Below are 19,706 nucleotides of genomic sequence, written 5' to 3' on the forward strand. Positions count from 1 at the left end.
GTGGATTGGATGATGCCTACCTACATTGGGGAGAGCAATTTACTGAGTCCCCAGGTTCAAATGTGTATCTCCTCTGGAAACACCCTCACAGACACGTCCAGAAATAATGTTGGATCTGGGCACTCCTTAGCCAGTCTTGTTGGTACATAAAATTAACAATCACAAAAATCAAAGACGGAAAGTAACCAGAAAGAGATGACAAGGAGACTGCGGCCCAGCTTTAGAGACCTGATGAAGTTCAGATTAAACTTCATTTGATCGAAAACATGTAATGAGGTCAAAAAACTACCTACTGGGTGCTCTGCTCACTACCCGGGTGATGAAATCATTTATACATCAAATACCAGCAACACACAATCTACACATGTAAAAGACCTGCACATGTACCCCCGAGCCTCAAATAATAGTTGAAAAAAGACAAGAACAAAACAAAACAAAACAAACAACAACAACAAAAAAAACCGGGCCAGGCACGGTGGTTCACGCCTGTGATCCCAGCACTTTGGGAGGCCAAGACGGGTGAATCACTTGAAGTCAGGAGTTCAAGACCAGCCTGGCCAACATGGTGAAACCTTGTCTCTACTAAAAAATACAAAAGTTAGCCAGGAATGATGGCTCATGCCTGTAGTTCCAGCTACTCGGGAGGCTGAGGCAGAATAATCACTCGAACCCGGGAGGCAGAGGTTGCAGCGAGCCAGGATAGTGCCACTGCACTCCAGCCTGGGTGACAGAGCGACTCCATCTCAAACCAAAAACAAAAACAAAAACAAAACAAACACGTAACATAAGTAACATAGCTCCACTGTACAGCGTTTACTTACAGAGGTTGCTTCTGCAGTGAAGAGAATTAGGCATCCGACTTGAGGTACAGTTACTGACTGCAGTGAAAGCTGGAAGTTGAAAAGTGAAAAAGTTGTGTGCTGAGTATAAATTCTGGTGCACCAAAGGTTCTCTTACTTTCTATCTCAAAATCAAATTTCAATTGCTCTGGGCGCCTACCCAATGACTAGCAGAAAGTTTAATCCTCAGAGATTCCTGAGGCTGTCACTCACTCCTCCTCCACTTGGTCATAAAATCCTTGGGCTCCTGTGACCTTAGAAAAGTGGCCCAGCTGTCTATGGCCGTGTCACCCTCAATGTACTCCGTCTGTCTGATCTTGGAAGCTAGGCAGGGTCGGGTCTGGTTAGTACTTGGATGGGAGAAAAGTGGGGCAGGGGCTGAGCTAAGGCCTTCGTCCATGATCCCCAGCATCTCTCAAGTGGATCCTTGGGTTTCAGGATGCTATGGATAAGCCCTGGTCCCTGCCAAGAGATGGTCTCTGTATGTCAGACTTTGCTGCTCTGGGGGTCATAGTAACAACCCCATAGAAGGTTCTCTTCACTGACTGAAAGGACCTCATGCACAGGGTGTGCGCATGCATGCTTGAGGGGCAGTCAATTCCCCTCTGGTCAGTTTCTGCCTCCCACACTCCTTCTAGCTGCTCCCATTTGGTTATCTCCACAGAACGGCCCCACCTGCCCCTGCAATGAGTCTTCAGACACACCACACTGGACCTTCCTTCTCAGGGATGGGAGCAAGTGGAGAATGGAGAGAATAACCTTGATTAGCAACTCTTTTTTTCTGTTTTTCTCCTTTTAATAAATCTCCCCGATCCAGGCCGGGAGCAGTGGCTCACGCCTGTAATCCCAGCACTTTGGGAGGCCGAGGCGGGCGGATCACGAGGTCAGGAGATCGAGACCATCCTGGCTAACACGGTGAAACCCCGTCTCTACTAAAAATACAAAAATTTAGCTGGGCGTGGTGGCAGGCACCTGTAGTCTCAGCTACTCGGGAGGCTGAGGCAGGAGAATGGCGTAAACTCGGGAAGTGGAGCTTGCAGTGAGCAGAGATAACACCATTGCACTCCAGCCTGGGCAACAGAGACTCCGTCTCAAAAAATAAAAAAATAAATTAAATAAATAAATCTCCCCAATCCTGCTGTGAAGCCCCAGGGTTGATTTAGGTGGGAGGGTCAGGGGCTGAGATGGCTCCTTTCGTTTTTATTACCATCTGCATATTTGGGTAAAAGACAGAGCTGCCAACCAGTGATGGCTGTGGTAGCCTTGCAGTCAGAGAGGCTGTGTTTATGAAGATGGCAGAAAGAGAGTAAGCGGACCCCACCCAACTCCCACCCCACTGAGAAGCCACTTCACAGCACATACTTTTCCTGAATCATCAGTTGGACCTGATTCCTTTTAGCTGTTAAGAAAAGCTGGATGTTGTCTAAAAACAGTCCCATCTATAATATTAAGTCTGGCCCTAGGGTTTGTGTTAATAAATGGCTATAGTGTAAAATAACCTGAAACTTCTGCTTTGCCAATTCTATTCTAGATGTGGATGAGTCAGGGTTCTGGGCTGCAAGAAACAGTGAGTAACTGGCAAATGTGAGCAGAAAAGGAATGCACTGGAAGGAAATCAGGGAGCTCATGGATTCCTCAAGAAGCCTGGAGAATTGGGCTTGGAAAAGGCAGAGCCAAGGGAGGTGTGGGAACAGAAAGCTCAGCAAGGGACTGCACAGACAGTATGACTCTCCCCCTTCTTTTTTAATAGCGTTATTTTATTTGTGCAGTAAGCCATTGACTTAAAAAAATTTTTAAGCATTTTAAAGTTACAGTTTAGTAACATTAAGTACATTCACATTGTTATGCAAATATCATCACCCTCTGTCTCTGGAGTTTTTTCATTTGCCTAAACTGAAACTCTGTATCCATTAAATACTAACTCCTCATTTGCCCCTTCTCATGGCTGCTGGTGACCACCATTCTACTTTCTGTCTCTATGAATTTGACAATTCTAAGTACTGATGTAAGTACTTAGTATAAGTACTAGGTACTGATGTAAGTACTTAGTATAAGTCCTGGGTGCTGGTTTAAGTACTTTGTATAAGTATTAGGTGCTGGTGTATGTACTTAGTGTAAGTACTAAGTACTAGTATAAGTCCTAGGTACTGATGTAAGTACTTAGTATAAGTCCTAGGTGCTGGTTTAAGTACTTTGTATAAGTATTAGGTGCTGGTGTAAGTACTTAGTATAAGTACTAAGTACTGGTGTAAGTACTTACGTAAATACCTCACATAAGTGGAACCACACAACATTTGTCCTTTCATCACTGGCTTATTTCACTTAGCCTAATGTCTTTAAGGTTCATCCATGTTGTAGGTCAGAATTTCTTTCCTTTTTAAGGCAGAATAATGTTCAATTGTGTGTCTATACCACGCTTTGTCTATCCATTCATCAATCTATAAACTTGGGTTTCTTCCATCTTTTGGCTATTGGGAAAAATGCGGCTATAAACATGGGTGTGCAAATATCTCTTCAAGTCCCTGCTTTCAACTTTTGGGGTGTATATAACCAGAAATGGGATTGCTGGATCATATTGCAATAATCTTCCTCTCATTCCTACATCTTTATGACCTTCTCTTAAGACGCAATGTCCAGGGAGGAGTACAGCCAACATTTATGGTGCCCTTGACCACACTTTCTCAGGCTGTCTCTCATTGTGGCCACAGCTAGTTGCAGGCATGCTGAGTCTCCCACCTAAAGCACCCACTACTTCTCTGGCTGAAGCCAAGGAATTCACTCAGTTTTCAGTCTGCAGCCCAGAAGTTATGGGAGAGTTAACACACTCCAGGGTCTATCCTCACTCAGTGCCCCAGTTCCCCTCCTTTAAAACAAAAACAAAAAAAAAAACCTGCTTTATTGAGATATTTACATATCATATAATTCACTTATTTAAAATGTGAAGTTCCATTTTTTTAGTATATTCAGATATATACAACTATCACCACAGTCAATTAATTTTAGAACATTTTTATCATGCCCAAAACAAACCCTTTAAGCTATCACCCTCCTACTTCCCTAATCCTCTCATCCCTAGGCAACCACTAATCTACTTCATTTCTCTATAAATTTCCCTGTTGTTAACATTTCAAACAAATGGAATCATACAGTACATGGTCTTGTGTGTCTGGCTTCTTTTGCTTAGCATAATCTTGTCAAGATTCACCCATGTTCTATCATGTATCAGAACTTCATGTGGCTCATGCCTGTAATCCCAGCACTTTGGGAGGCTGAAGTGGGCAGATCACTTGAGGTCAGTAGTTTGAGACCAGCTTGGCCAAGAGGATGAAGCCCCGTCTCTACCAAAAATACAAAATTATCCAGGCATGGTGGTCCTTTCCTGTAATCCCAGCTACTCAGGAGGCTGAGGCAGGAGAAACACTTCAACCTTGGAACCCAGAGGTGGATATTGCAGTGAGCCAAGATTGCACACTGCACTCCTGCATGACAGAGTGAGACTCTGTTTCAAACAAAACAAAACAAAACAAAAAACCTTCGTTCCTTTTCATGGCTGAATAATATTCCACTGTATGGATATACCACATTTTACTTATCCCTTCATCACTAGATGGACATATTTGGGTTGTTTCCATCTTTTGGCTATTATGACTAGTGTTACTATAAATATTCATATACAAGTTTTTGTATGGACATATGTTTTCATTTCTCTTGGGTACATGACCAGGAGTGAAATTGCTCTAGCCTTCTGTTGTTAGAAGGTAACTGTGAGGTTTATTCTATATTGCTCATCAGATGGTCCCCAACAGGATGGATGGAGCTCCAGTGTCCACACTGAGAAGCTGAGCAACACAGCCTTCATTGCTGATGCCTCCTTTTATATCTCACTTTCCTCATTCCTACAGTCTTGTTCCCTAGGATGACTCCCAAAATAAACTCCAGACACCCATGCCCTTGCCTCTTGCTCTGCTTTCAGGCAATCCAAATTAAGATATGAAAGTCTGGCCAGGCACGGTGGCTCATGCCTGTAAACCTGGCACTTTGGGAGGCCAAAGGAGGCAGATCACTTGAGGTCAGGAGTTCGAGACCAGCCTGGCCAACGTGGTGAAACCCCGTCTCTAATAAAATACAAAAAAATTAGCCAGGCACAGTGGTAGGCACCTATAATCCCAGCTACTCAGGAGGCTGAGGCAGGAGAATTGCTTGCATCCAGGAGGCGGAGGTTGCAGTGAGCCAAGATTGTGCCATTGCACTCCAGCCTGGATGATGGAGTGAGAACGTGTCTCAAAAAAAAAAAAAAAAAGAAAGTCCATGATAGTTCAGGCCTATTCATATTCCTGTTCTTCATGTGTCAGAGGGAAGAAGCATGTGGCCTCTTCACCTTCCATAAAGGGAGATAGCGACCACTGCACAAGATGTCTGATATAAACTAAGAAAAACCAATCAAAAAAAGATGAAAGTCACAAGGTGATCCCAGTGGGTGGAGGAAGAGGACTAGCATGTTAGGTGCATATGACGTTAACAGGGGCCCTGTATGCATTATTTGAATTATATGTTTAATTCCCACAACAGCCCAGAGAGGTTGATAATTTGCCTGGGGTTATCAAGGAAGTGGAGGAGCCCAGACCAGCAGCCAGGTTCCTCTGATTCCAGTGGCTGTCCTCTTTCACCTCTCCCCACTCTCTGGTCAGTGCTCTTCACAGCAAACTGGTAATTTCCTAACTGCCTTTAAGTGAAAGTATCTTTTTGGCTCCACATTCTACTGCAAAGGAAGCCAGATGCTATTTTTCAGTCCTGTGAACTTTCCATTTCTGGCAGGTGGCTGGCTCTCTTTTTCCCTGGATAGAATGTAATTTCCATTTGCTTTCCAGCAATCTTATTGATTGAACATGCTTCCCAATTTTTTTCATCCTTGACACATTGCTTACAATGCAGTTTTACAGGGCAGGAATCGTCCCTGTTGAAGAGGAGAGTCCAAGACGGGGCACATTTTTGTGTAATGAGTTGCTTTAGCTTTTCTTTCTTTTTTCTTTTTTTTTTTTCTTTTTTTGGCTAAAATTAAGAATGTGTCAATGGCAAACACTAAAAATCCATCCCTATTTACTTCTTGTGGCTGTTCCTAGGGGATGTCAGTGATAAAGTCACCCAACTTGCAAACTTTACAGTGAGTCACTCACCCAATTAAAGGCCCTTAAGATGTATGATAACAGCAAAAAAAAAAAAAAAACCCACCTTTCCAGTAGGATATCATAACAATTAGAAAATCAATCATGATGGCAGTGAACCTCAATGTTCTGATCCACAAAATAAGGCTTTGGTGAAGAACAAATGAAATTACATTTGTGAAAGTTTTGCAGTGTGAGTTGTTATTGCTTATATCTTTACAAAGAACATAATAGATACTGCTACATTTTTGCAAAGCAGGCTGACATCTGGAGTATGAAACAATCATTAAAAATTATCTGTGCTGGTCAGGCATGGTGGATCAAGGCTGTAATCCCAGCACCTTGGGAAACCAAGGCAGGGGGATTGCTTGAGGCCAGGAGTTTGAGACCAACCTGGCCAACATAGTGAGACTCCATTTCTATAAAAAATTTAAAAATTAGCCAGGTGTGGTGGCACACACCTAAATTCCTAGCTACTCTGGAAGTTAAGATAGGAGGATTGCTTGAGCCCAGTAGTTCAAGGCTATAGTGACCTATGATTATGCCACTGCACTCTAGCCTGGGAGACAGAGAGAGAGCCCGTCTCTCAAAACAACAAAACAACAACAACACAAAAACACAACAACAACAAAAAGCTGGGCACAGTGGCTCATGCCTGCAACCCCAGTACTTTGGGAGGCCAGGACAGAAGAATTGCTTGAGTCCAGGAGTTCAAGACCAGCCTGGACAATGCACCAAGACCCCCATCTCTTAAAAAAATGTAGCTGGGCCTGGTGGTACACAACTGTAGTCCCAGCTACTCAAGAGGCTGAGGTGGCAGGATCCCTTGTGCCCAGAAGTTGGAGGTCTCAGTGAGCTGTGATTGCTACACACTCCAGCCTAGTTGACAGTGACAGAGCAAGATCCTGTGTCTAAAAAAGAAAAAGAAATGGTATCTGCACAAAAAAAAAAAAAAAAATTCAGAAGTCTAAACCTTGTGTTAGAGACAGCCATTGCACAAACAAGAAAAAGAAAGGGAATTCATTAAACCATGTATAAGTCTCAGAAAGAGTCTGAATTTTTTTTAAACCATTATTATTTACTTTTTTTTTTTTTTTTGAGATGAAGTCTCGCTCTGTCGCCCAGGCTGGAGTGCAGTGGCGCAATCTCGGCTCACTGCAAACTCCGCCTCCTGGGTTCACACCATTCTCCTGCCTCAGCCTCCCGTGTAGCTGGGACTACAGGCGCCTGCCACTTCGCATGGCTAATTTTTTGTATTTTTAGTAGAGATGGGGTTTTACCGCGTTAGCCAGGATGGTCTCAATCTCCTGACCTCGTGATCTGCCCGCCTCAGCCTCCCAAAGTGCTGGGATTACAGGCGTGAGCCACTGCGCCCAGTCTATTTACAAAAATTTTTTAGAGACAGAGTCTTGCTCCCTCACCCAGCTGCAGCCTCCACTTCCTGGGCTCTAACAATCCTCCTACCGCAGCCTCCTGAGTAGTTAGTGTTACAGGCATAGGCAACCATGCCCAGCTAATTATTTTTAACGTTTTTTGTAGAGGCAGGGTCTCACTATGTTGCCCAGGCTGGCCTCAAATTCCAGTCCTCACCCAGCATGGTGGCTCATGCCTGTAATCCCAACACTTTGGGAGGCCAAGGCAGGATAGCCTAAGCCTAGGAGTTCTCAAACTCAAGCATAGTGAGACCCCGTCTCTACCAAAAATACAAAAATTGGCCTGACATGGTGGTGCATGCCTGTAATCCCAGCTACTGGGAGGCTGAGGTGGGAGGCTGAGGTGGGAGGCTTGCTTGAGCCTGGGAGGCAGTGAGCCAAGATCGCACCACTGCACTCCAGCCTGGGTGACCGAGTGAGACCCTGTCTCAAAAATAAAACAAATAAAAATAGGCCAGGCACAGTGGCTCACACCTGTAATCCTAGAGCTTTGGGAGGCTGAGGTGGGCGGATTGCCTGAGCTCAGGAGTTCAAGACCAGCCTGGGCAACGTGGTGAAACGCTGTCTCTACTAAAATACAACAACAAAAAAAAAAATTAGCTGGGCGTGGCGGCATGAGCCTGTAATCCCAGCTACTTGGGAGGCTGAGACAGGAGAATTGCTTCCACGCAGGAAGTGGAGGTTGCAGTGAGCCGAGATTGCACCACTGCACTCCAGTCTGGGTGGCAGGGCAAGACTCCATCTCCAAATAATAATAATAATAAATAAAATAAAAATAAAAAATAAATACATAACCTCAGTTAGTCCTTACAACAAAGCCAATAGGCTTTGTTCACATAAGTGGAATCCCACTCCCATTTCACAGCTGAGAAAACTGAGGCTCAGAAGAGAATAGGATTTACCCAAAGTCTCAGGAATTCATCTGAGCCCTATGGACCTCCCCACTACACTGCAGATTATCTTTTCAAGGTTTAACATGCCTAAGACAGTCTTTCCAGTAGATGACTCAGTGAGCTGGCACTACTTCCAGACTAGCCAGTAGAGTGACCACAATGTATCAGGAAGATGTGTCACTGAGAAAACAAAACCATCAAGGATTGTGTAATGCCACAGTGACTCACTGCGCCCAAGGTCCCCCACGCTAACTAGGAGTATTCCCCAGTGGCCTTTATACACCTTGCTGATCTTTTCCTACTTGGCTGGTCTACTCGCTGCACAATCATTCCCATGCAGCCCCACCCCACCCCAGTCCCACCCGTCCTCCTGATGAGGCCTGCTTCTCATCCTCAGCTGAAGTGTCAGATTGACTTCCAGAGGCCTCTGCACAGCACTTCTCACTCCTATCCCTCCTCCAATTCTCTGAGCACAAGCAGGAACCTGGGCATTTCCATGCGGCTCAAGCTAAGAGGTCCCCCTTCCAGCCTGGCTTGTGCTGGTGCCTAGGTGGGGCTCCTGTCCCTATCCTCTGCAGCTCTGTTGTCTCTGGATATGTCACTCTTTGCACCAGAAAGGACAACTAAGGATCATTCTCAATGCTTCACAGAGAAACCCTCTTCTCCCAGATGAATTTCCCATTCCCTTTCTCAGGGACACCCAAAGGTACAGCTGCAGCCTCCCAGAACACTTATTCTACAGGGGGCTGCTTATACCACAGCTGTATTCGGGAAAAGGAAATTTCATTAGGATGTAATGATCTCAGGTCTCCAAAGCCCTGGCTGGCTGGAAAAAGGAGGCTACAGTCACAGTCCTGTCCAAGCTGCCAAAAGAAGTGACTGATGGCTTTCTGTGCGTAATCCTGCTCACATCTCACTGGTCACTTGTAGCTGCAAAGGAGTTTAGGAGTGTAGTATCTTAGATGGGCACATATCCCCAGAAAAGCATTGCAAAGCAGAAGGGGCAAATGGAGTTGGGTAGACAACAAGTATTCTCAGAAGATAAAGGCATAGCTGGCTATATGAACAGTGAGTGTTAAGGTTAGCCATTCCAATACCACATAGATAAGAAAAGGCCCTATGATTTGGCAACCAAGAGACTATTCATGGCCTTGGAAAAGACAAGCCCAGTAAAACACTGGATTGGGAGTGGGGTTAAGCAATGAGTGGGGGTGAGGAAGTGGAGATGTGGGACCCAGACTTTTCTACAGAGAGTTTCAGTAAAAAGAAATGAGAGACAGAGAGATAGAGGGCTATATCATAAAAATATATACATAATTCCTAACCTTTATTTCGACTGCTTCTTTTCCTCTCCCAACTCAATCTTGGCAAGAGTTACTAACAGCAAAATTGACTGACCAGAGCTCCAGCTTCTCTCTCTTCTTCTTCCCAGGGAAGGTGTTAATGAGGAATGAAATGGCCAAAGGCTGAACCTTGGGAGGGAGAAGTGAAGCTCTGGAACATGTAGCAGCTGAGCGTGGAGCACTGAGGATTTTCTCCATGACAAAAAGGAGTTTTATCATGGCCAGGTATGGTGGCTCATGCCTGTAATCCCAGCATTTTGGAAAGCTGAGGTGGTAGGATTGCTTGAGGCCAGGAGTTCAAGACCAGCTTGAGCAACATAGCAAGACCCCATCTCTACAAAAATAAATAAATAAATAAATAAATAAATAAATAAATAAATAAAAAGATTAGCTGGGCATGGTGGCCTGTGCCTGTAGTCCCAGCTACTTGGGAGGCTGAGGTGAGAAGATGGCTTGAGTCTTGGAGGTTGAAATGCAGTGAGAAGTGATAGCACCACTGCACTCCAGCCTGGGTGACAGAGTGAGACCCTGAAAAAAAAAAAAAGTTCTTTTTTTTTTTTTTTCAGTGTAAGTACAGAGATTTATTGCAAAGGGAGAATTACACACTTAAGAAAGGAAAGTGCAAGTGTAATCGGGTTTGGAGTCCCTACCTTTATGGGTTTATTGAATCAAGGGGTGGAATATTCATGAAGATTCCTGGAAAAAGATGGAAATTTATCAAACTGTGGTGCAGACCTAATGCTAAAAAAAGTTCTAATCATAGAAGCACAAAACCCCTTGAGAATTAACACGAATGAAAATCCATTTGCCTCTTTCATTACCCCTACAATAATAGGACTGCCCATAGTTACTTTAATTATCTTATCCCAAATATTCTATTCCCAGCCTGTAGTCACCTGATCAATAACTGGCTGGTTTCTGCACAACAGTGACTAGGTCAGCTTGCATTAAAACAGATAATAAAAATGTATAACATCAAAGAATGAATCTGTCTCTTTTTTTTTTTTTCTTTTGAGACGGAGAATTACTCTGTTGCCCAGGCTGGAGTGCAACGGTACAATGGTGCTATCTCGGCTCACTGCAACCTCTGCCTCCCTGGTTCAAGCGATTCCCCTGCCTCAGCCTCCCAAGTAGCTGGGACTACAGGTGCGTGCCACCACACCTGCCTAATTTTTTGTATTTTAGTAGAGAAGGGGTTTCACTACGTTGGCCAGGATGGTCTCGATCTCCTGACCTTGTGATCTGCCCGCCTCAGCCTCCCAAAGTGCTGGGATTACAGGTGTGAGCCCATGTGCTCAGCCGCTCTCTTAATTCTTGTGCATTTCTGAACAAGTGAGGGCTATCCCTAAAGCCTTGAGGCAGTACTATCCAGGTGTACTGCTGGGTAATATTCGTTTCAGGATTAGTCCATCCAAAAGCAAACAAATATTGAGAGGCAGAGTGCAAAAGGATACAAAATAAAGCATTACCGAAATCTAATACCATGAACCAACTGGTGTCTCTGGTATTTGGGTAAATACGGTATAAGGATTTGACACTGTAGGGCCGGGCGCAGTGGCTCACGCCTGTAATCCCAGCACTTTGGGAGGCCGAGGCAGTTGGATCACTTGAGGTCAGGAGTTCGAGATCAGCCTGGCCAACATGATGAAACCCCATCTCTACTAAAACTACAAAAATTATCCAGGCATGGTGGTGCGTGCCTGTAATCCCAGCTACTCGGGAGGCTGAGGCAGGAGAATCGCTTGAACCCAGGAGGCGGAGGTTGCAGTGAGCTGAGATCGCACCACTGCACTCCAGAGCAAGACTCCATCTCAAAAAAAGGAGGGGTCCCCTGACTGAGACAGTCTTCGCTCCAATGACCTGGCTTCCAACACTTGAAGCAGCAACCATTGCCTGCAGGTTTGCTGTTAGGCCTGTTTGGTCCACGGACGAAGCATCCCCCCGGGTGACCCTGAGGTTGCAGGGAGCTACTTACAGTGACTGCTATCATTGTGGCATGCTGTCTGTTCTGTTGTTTGCCATGCTAGATCCTTTCAGGCTCTTCAGCCCCGTCCCTATTATCAAATACCCCAAAGTCACATCAAGCATTGGATTAATAGGCGTTTAGGGTTCTAAAGCCAATTTCTGTAATTTTATTCTGATGTCAGGTGCTGACTGGTTAATGAAGTGTGTCTCCAGTAAAGTTTGTCCAGCATCAGCATTGGGGTTGACGTTAGCATATTTTGTTAGGGTTTCCACAAGTCACCCCTGACACAAATCTGGGTTGTCATCCTTTCCTTGAGTTATTCCCCTTATTTTATTATAGTTCATAGGCTTAGCGGTACATTTTTATTTCCTTTTTTTTTTCATTTTTTGAGATGGGGTCTGGCTCTGTTGACCAGACTGGAGTGCAGTGGCACGATCTTAACTAACTACAACCTCCACCTCCTGGGCTCAAGCCATCCTCCCATCTCAGCCTCCTAAGTAGTTGGGACTACAGGCACATGCCAGCACACCTGGCTAAGTTTTGTGTTTTTTGTAGAGATGGGGTTTCACCATGTTGCCCAGGCTGGTCTCAAATTCCTGAGATGATGTGATCCATCTACCTCTGCCTCCCAAAGTTCTGAGATTATAGGCGTGAGCCACCATGCCCAGCCTGGTACATTTTTTATTCCCTCCACTAAACAAGTCACCATATGATTTATTTTTCTTACATTAGCCAGGCTCTGCTGATCTTTCCAATTAGGGTCATTGTTAGGCACAGATGTGGTCCCCACAGTGTATTGTTCATGGTCCTCAGCTAATGAAATGCCAAGTGCAAGAGCTCAGCCCTTACAATTGGCCACCTCCATGGCCATGACAGAAGACAGGCATTCCTATCCCCTTGGCTGACTGTCTTGGCATCCAGGAATCCCTGAAGTCCTAGTTGTCCAGGGATCTGTGGCCCCTGGGGCTTTGAAAACAGGAAGGCTTTCAAAGACAAGCTGGACAAGCTGTAGGTCTCATTTGAAAGTCGCAAACCTGCTGATGTCCATCTGGATGTTTATCACCAAGCACAACTTGGAAGTAGAGATGATTCAGCACAGCCAATAAACAGGGACCCTGAAGGAACCCCTTAAGCATCATAGGCCTGGATTTGGCATTCCAGAGGGCAGTATCTAGGGGGCCTATCTTGCTGTGTCCAGAGTTCACTAAACTTTTGTGTGAAGTAAGAAGCAGCAGCATGAGAAGACAAAATTGCAAAAGCAGAGTTTTCTTGTTTTGTTTTTGTTCTTTTTTTTTGAGATGGACTCTCACTCTGTTGCCCAGGCTGGAGTGCAGTGGTGTGATCTCGGCTCACTGCAAGCTCCACCTCCTGGATTCAAGTGATTCTTGTGCCTCAGCCTCCCGAGTAGCTGAGAGTACAGGCGTGTGCCACCACACCCGGCTAATTTTTGTATTTTTGGTAGAGACAGAGTTTCACCATGTTGGCCAGGCTGGTCTCGACCTCCTGACCTCAAGTGATCTGCCCACCTCGGCCTCCCAAATTGCTAGGATGACAGGTGTGAGCCACTATGCCCAGCCAAAAAGCTGGGTTTAAAGAGAGACAGGAAAAACGAAACAGCTCCCAACCAGGGTCAGTGTCTTGGCAAAGCTGGTCCCTTGGGAAGACAGAAGATCCTTCCCAGGAAAAAGTCATAGTGCTCCTTGGAAGCCATCCAGCCACTACACGATATGGGATTTTACCCTCTACCCTCATTAGCCTCCAGTCAGGGAGGACAGTGGCTCCTCAGGGCTACTCAGTGTAGATTGAAACCTTCCCACCTCCCTCTCATCCCATCAAGATAAACTGGGTTTTCCAGCCAGAGGAAGCAGAGGCGTTACAGCTGAGGGGACTCAGGCTGCAGTTAATCCCAAGGAACAAGGAATTGGAGTAGGACTTACAAACTGTTGGTGGTTCTAGAATTCGGCGACGACACTCCAGGCTGGATGGCCATAGAGATGACACGGTGGGCCGGGGGAGGTCCCCAAACACTGATGGGAACTCGACCCCAGCTGGTGTCCAGGCTCTTGACATCATCACAAGAAGACGTTCAAGGATGGGTCAGAAAATAATGAAATTACAGAGATTTATTGCAAAGAGAAAAGCACACACTTAAGATAGAGGAGTGCAGGCAAACTCAAGGAGAGTCACATGAGAAAACATGTTTTACTGATTCTTACTCCTGCTGACCCCAGCTTTCTCCTTCCTTGTCTTCCTTTTTTCTCCCCTTGTGATCCTTTCTGTCTTCAATCCCCAATATACATGTCTTAGGTAGGGAACTTAGATTTATTGAACATCTACTATATGCCAGGTACTGGGCTTTGTGCCTCACGAACTCCATCTCACTTAATTCTCTCAGCAGCTTTCGGGGGGATGTTCATTATTATTCCCACTTTACAGAAGAGGAAATGGAGGTTCAGGGAAGTTAAATTATCCATGTCACACAGTCAAATGGATTGGCGCTGGGAACTACATCTAGATCTGTTTGACTCTAAAATGCTTCTCTCCTTTATTTTCTGAAAGTCCATGAAGCACTGTCAAGGAGCTACAGAATGTCAATTACGTTCCTCTTTAAAGTCTTTGTTGCCCAGGCTAGAATGAAATGATGCCGTCTCAGTTCACTGCAACCTCCCACCTTCCAGGTTCAAGCAATTCTCCTGCCTCAGTCTCCCAAGTAGCTGGGACTACAGGTGCCTGCCACCACACGTGGCTAATTTTTGTATTTTTAATAGAGACGGGGTTTCACCATATTGGCCAGGCTGGTCTCAATCTCGTGACCTCAAGTGATCCGCCTGCCTCAGCCTCCTGAAGTGCTGGGATTACAGGAGAGAGTCACCACACCCGGCCCTCAATTGCATCCTTCAGTACAAATTTACATAACATACATGGAATTCTTGTTTGCTTACGAATTCCAGATCTTCCTATCAGGTGCCACTGATCTGCTAGTAGAAATCCTCCCACGGAAAAGCTTGAAGAATACAAGTGTTTTTCTGTCTAGGTTTTTTTGTGAGCCTAAGGAGGCACACAAGACTCCAGCTGCTCAGCCAGCCCCTCCAGGAGCCTCAGCCTGTGAGCAAAGTGATGGTGAGCAGGAGGCAGAGACCACAGGCTTCTGTTTACAGAATCTCTCAGACAATGGACAAAAGAGTAGCAACTTTCATAACAACTTGACATTGATAGAGTTTCTAATATAACTGGACATTTTCTACTGTTTTTGCTCCAATCGTCTTTGTGAAAAGTAAAAGAGGCGGCTGGGCGCAGTGGCTCACGCCTGTAATCCCAGCACTTTAGGAGGCTGAGGCAGGTGGATCACCTGAGGTCAGGAGTTTAAGACCAGCCTGACCAACATGGAGAAATCCCGTCTCTACTAAAAATATAAAAATTAGCTGGGCATAGTGGCACGCACCTGTAGTCCCAGCTACTTGGGAGGCTGAGGCAGGAGAATCACTTGAACCGGGGAAGTGGAGTTTGCAGTGAGCTGGGATCGCGCCATTGCACTCCAGCCTGGGCAGCAAGAGTGAAACTCCGTCTCAAAAACAAAAAACCAAAAACAACAAAAACAAAAAAAAAGAGCACAGGGCACGGTGGCTCACTCCTGTAATCTTGGGAGGCAGAGGCAGGAAGATTACCTGAGCTCAGAAGTTCGAGACCAGCCTGGGCAACATAGTGAGATCTCATCTCTACAAAATAGTACAAAAATCAGGTGAGTGTGGTGGTGTACACCTGTAGTCCCAGGTACTTGGGGGGCTGAGATCGGAGGATCATCTGAGCCCTCAGTTGTTGAGGCTGTAGTGAGCTGTGATCACACCACTGCATCCCAGCCTGGGTGACAGAATGAGACCCTGTCTCAAAAAAAAAGTAAATAAATAAAAAGTAAAAGAAGGTTTTGGTCCTCACTTGGATAATCAGCAGTAATAAAAACATCTGAAATGAATCCACTCAGAACCTTTCCAATAACCATTCTCCCTCTCTCTCTCTCTCTCTCTCTCTCCCCCCCCCCCTTTAGGACAGGTTAAATTTCTGATCATTCTCTGAGGCTCTTTTTTTTGGTGGAAATCTACATTAAAGCATATTTTATGTGGCAGAGGAGGCCAAAAGTGATGGTTGCGTGCTTAGTTATTATTTTTCCATGAAATGGCATTTGAGGGATCCAAATACAACCTATTTGATCCACAGACATGTATTGATCACTTCCAAGGCTGAACATCTAAAGATGTCCTTTGATGTGGTTAGACAAAGATGCCCGAAGCTATGGGTGCCAGTTAACTAGTTAATGCCAAATGTCTGGAGGAGCCAATTTGTTGGTCATTTTTAAAAAAGATCAGTGATGAGCAGGAAGAGGCTATCTGAAGCATTTTGTCTTTCATTTTTAAAAACCTGGATCAAGATACCATGTGCAATATGAATATTTTTCTTTCAAAGGCAAGTATTATACAGAAGTTATCCCTATGGGGGATGGGCGTGGTGGTTCAGGCCTGTAATCCCAGCAGTTTAGGAGGCTGAGGCGAGTGGATCACCTGAAGTCAGGTGTTTGAGACCAGCCTGGACCACATGGTGAAACCCTGTCTCTACTAAAAATACAAAAATTAGTTGGGTATGGTGGCAGGCACCTGTAATCCCTGCTACTTGGGAGGCTGAGGCAAGAGAATTGCTTGAACCCAAGAGGCAGAGGTTGCAGTAAGCCAAGATTGTGCCATTGTATTCCAGCCTGGACGACAAGAGCGAAACTCCATCTCAAAAAAAAAAAAAAAAAAAGAAGTTTTCTCTGTGGGATTGGAGAATTGGGAGCACTAGGGAGAGAAACATTTCTCTAATATTTGTGTTTATATTTTATTTTATTTTTAACATGTGCTTGACTCTTCTTTTAAAAATTTAAAACTAGTTCAAATGGAAAAAGAGCATATTCCCCATGCTGCCACTCACAGAAAGGGAACACAGGAACAGGATGTTTTTGAGGAAACACATCCCCTCTGTGTAGATTCACTGAAAATATGTCAACGTCATTTCTTATTTATTTATTTATTTATTTATTTATTTATTTATTTGAGACGGAGTCTTGCTCTGTTCCCAGGCTGGAGGGCGGTGGCACAATCTTGGCTCACTGCAACCTCCGCCTCCCGGGTTCAAGCCATTCTCCTGCCTCAGCCTCCCAAGTAGCTGGGACTACAGGTGCCCGCCACCACTCCTGGCTAATTTTTGTATTTTTAGTAGAGAAGGGGTTTCACTATATTGGCCAGGATGATCTTGATTTCTTGACCTCGCGATCTGCCCACCTTGGCCTCCCAAAGTGCTGGGATTACAGGTGTGAGTCACCGCGCCTGGCCAATGTAATTTCTTTCAAGCTGACGAGCAAAGCATCTTTGTCATTAAGATCACCGAAGGAGAAATGGCGAGAGGAGGGTACCAGGTTTTGCCCCTATCTTGAGTTGTTTGCTTGGTTCTCTCTGTCCCAAGCACCCACGAGGGGTGAAGGCAGTGTTCCTAAAATTCTAGGGAACACATTTTTGGCTCTAATTTGCCGAATGTTTCAGGGAAAATCACAATGACTTTAGCTCTCCACTTTGTTTTATTTGAGAACGTCTGGCCTCAGTATGCTTAGTTGTGAAGTGGAGATGTTTCTGGTTCTGGGATTTATTAATTCAGAGCCCTCTGCCTGGTTCTGTACAGACGAATAAGGGCGCCAGCATCTCAGCTGAACACATCTGAAATCCATGCAGCATCTTTTCCAGTAAATAGAAATCCATTTTGTATATTCCTACAGGGAATACAACCGCAGCATGGAGATGGTTTCTCCCTAACCTTCACATCCTTCCTTAAAAATATACACGTATCTATTTCTCTATGGATCTGTTTCTCCTATGAAGCAACTTGAGACAAACTGTGATGGTTAAGCTATTTTATATTATCAAAATAGTTGGTGATTGATAGTTCAGTCTAACAATTCAACATTTTCTAGATATTGGAGTAGGTAGAAATGGATATAGCTATAGGTATATTAAGACACTCTAGATCTGAAAATTCAATTGCGTAAAAGGATAAATTAATAGCTGTGAATGGTTTTTACTAAATCCTTTTTTTTCCCTAAAGAATTTCTTTGGATGAGAGCTCTTCCTGTTCACCTTAGTATTTATTGAACGATGATTATTTGGTGAAATAAGTTGGAAAATCAGAAGAACTTAAGACTAAAGTGTGAAGGGTAATTGTGATGGATGATCACTTAGAAGTGAAATGAAGTTAGAGCATCTCCCAAAACCCTTGATCACTGGACCAAGACAAATAGATCTAGGCCAGGCATAGTGGCTCATGCACTTTGGGAAGCCAAGACAGGGGGATTGCTTGAGGCTAGGAGTTTGAGACCAGCCTGGACAACATAGCAAGATAGTATCTCTACAAAAAAAAAAAAATTAAAAATCACCCATGACTGGGTGCAGTGGCTCACACCTGTAATCCCAGCACTTTGGGAGGCCGAGGTGGGCAGATCACCTGAGGTCAGGAGTTTGAGACCAGCCTGGTCAACATGGTGAAACCCCATCTCTACTAAAAATGCAAAATTAGCTGGGCATGGTGGCACATGCCTGTAATCTCAGTTACTCGGGAGGCTGAGGCAGGAGAATCACTTGAACCGGGGAGGTGGAGGTTGTGGTGAGCCAAGATCGCACCACTGCACTCCAGCCTGGGCAACAGGAGAGAAACTCCGTCTCAAAACGAAACAAAACAAACAAAACAACAACAATAACAATAACAAAACAAACAAACAGCCAGGCATGGTGGCTCACGCCTGTAATCCCAGCACTTTGAGAGGCCGAGGCGGGTGGATCACAAGGTCAGGAGATCAAGACCACGGTGAAACCCTGTCTCTACTAAAAACACAAAAAATTAGCCAGGCGCCGGGGCGGGTGCCTGTAGTCCCAGCTACTCAGGAGGCTGAGGCAGGAGAATGGCGTGAACCCGGGAGGCGGAGCTTGCAGTGAGCCGTGATCGCGCCACTGCACCCCAGCCGGGGGACAGAGCGAGACTCCGTCTCAAAAAACAAACAAACAAACAAACAAAAGTCCCAGGCAATCTGAGTATCAGCCTCCAGGCAGAGGAAGGGAAGCAAAGAAGCAGAGGTGCTACAGACAATATTAATGTCTCCCCCCCGATTCATATGCTAAGATCCTAACCCCCAACCTGCGAGCATCAGGCGGGGAGGCCTTTGGGAGGTGATCAGGTCATGAGGGCAAAGCCCTTGTGAATGGGATTAGTGCCCTTATAAAAGAGACTCGGGAGAGTCTCGTCCTTCTCAGCCTGTGAGGACACAGCAAGAAGGTGTCATCTCTAAGCCAGAAAGTGGCCCTCACCAGATGCCAAACCTGCCAGCACCTTGATCTTGGACTTCCCAGACTCCAGAATTGTGAGAAATAAATGCTTTTTTTTTTCCCCCCCCGAGACGGAGTCTTACTCTGTCGCCCAGGCTGGAGTGCAATGGCTCACTCTCAGCTCACTGGAACCTCCACCTCCTGGGTTCAAGTGATTCTCCTGCCTCAGCCTCCCAAGTAGCTGGGATTACAGGCATGCACCACCATGCCTGGCTAATTTTTGTTTTTGTAATAGAGATGGGGTTTCATCATGTTGGCCAGGCTGGTCTCAAACTCTTGACCTCATGATCTGCCTGCCTCAGCCTCCCAAAGTGCTAGGATTACAGGCGTGATCCACCCAGCCCAGCTAAATGCTCATTGTTTACAAGTCACCCAGTCTATAGCATTGTTATAGCAGTCCCAACAGACTAAGAGAGGGAGAAGAGACTAATTAACACCCCTTTTGACAATCTCCCATTTCACAGGCACCAAAAGGGGAATTTATTTCCAAATCCCTTGTTGTTAAATCTGGAATGATGAGGAGGCAAAAAGGCCACCTGTCCTCTCAAGTATTCCCCTACTTTCCTGCTGATGCGGGAGATTTCAGCGAAAACCAGAAAGATAATCCACAGATCCCCCACCCTCAAAAATTTTTTATTTTATTTTATTATTTTATTTTAGATGGAGTTTTGCTCGT

The sequence above is a fragment of the Macaca mulatta genome, chromosome 16 (genome assembly GCF_049350105.2).
Source record: "Macaca mulatta isolate MMU2019108-1 chromosome 16, T2T-MMU8v2.0, whole genome shotgun sequence".
Lineage (NCBI taxonomy): Eukaryota > Metazoa > Chordata > Mammalia > Primates > Cercopithecidae > Macaca > Macaca mulatta.